Raw genomic sequence first — 834 nt, 5'->3', positions numbered from 1 at the left:
ATATATATATATATATATATATATATATATATATATATATATATATATATATATATATACATGAGCGCGCACAGAGTAGATAATATAGAGAGTGGGGTAAGAGATCGAGAAAGAAATTAGGAAAGGAATACTTATTTGTAGGTTTTCCTGAGAAATACCCTTGAGACAAAAATGAGACGGAAATTGCTGATACCGGAAGTTGAGCAACAAATCATCTATATAATAAAAGTGAAATTCTGTCTGTCCGAGACCAGTGTTAGTGGTATCAAGCACAGTGGGGACAGGCAGTCCCCTTGGAAGATGCTCCTCCTGATTTCTACTGTCTCTAAACTTTTTCCGTATGCTGTTAGATCCGTCCTCTAATTGGCCATACTTAATTTAATTCGTCCTTTGTCGAAAGACACCTGTTGTTATGTCCTGTTATTATTTTTATCGTATTTGTGTAACATTGTCCGTTTTTTCCAACTAATGCTCTTAGCTTAGTTTATCCTTGGGGTTGGCCAGATTGGAGCAATCTCGAGTATAATCAGCGGAAATTGCGAAGATAATCTGGTACTCGACTGAAGAAAGAAAACTTTGAATGACTCGTCCTTGTTTTCTTTGTATCGTCTATCTGGTTGTTTTGTTGTCCCATTTTTTATCACCGAACTGTCTGGGTGTTTTGTGCGTTCTTGTCCCATTTTGTATTATATATATATATATATATATATATATATATATATATATATATATATATATATATATATATATATATATATATATATATATATATATATATATATATATATATATAAAGTTTTCTTGAGATGTTCGTTTGTCTATCCAGTTGGAGAA

Source organism: Octopus bimaculoides, chromosome 3 (assembly GCF_046866305.1).
Source record: "Octopus bimaculoides isolate indiv1 chromosome 3, ASM4686630v1, whole genome shotgun sequence".
NCBI lineage: Eukaryota > Metazoa > Mollusca > Cephalopoda > Octopoda > Octopodidae > Octopus > Octopus bimaculoides.
This window is presented reverse-complemented; position numbering follows the sequence as displayed.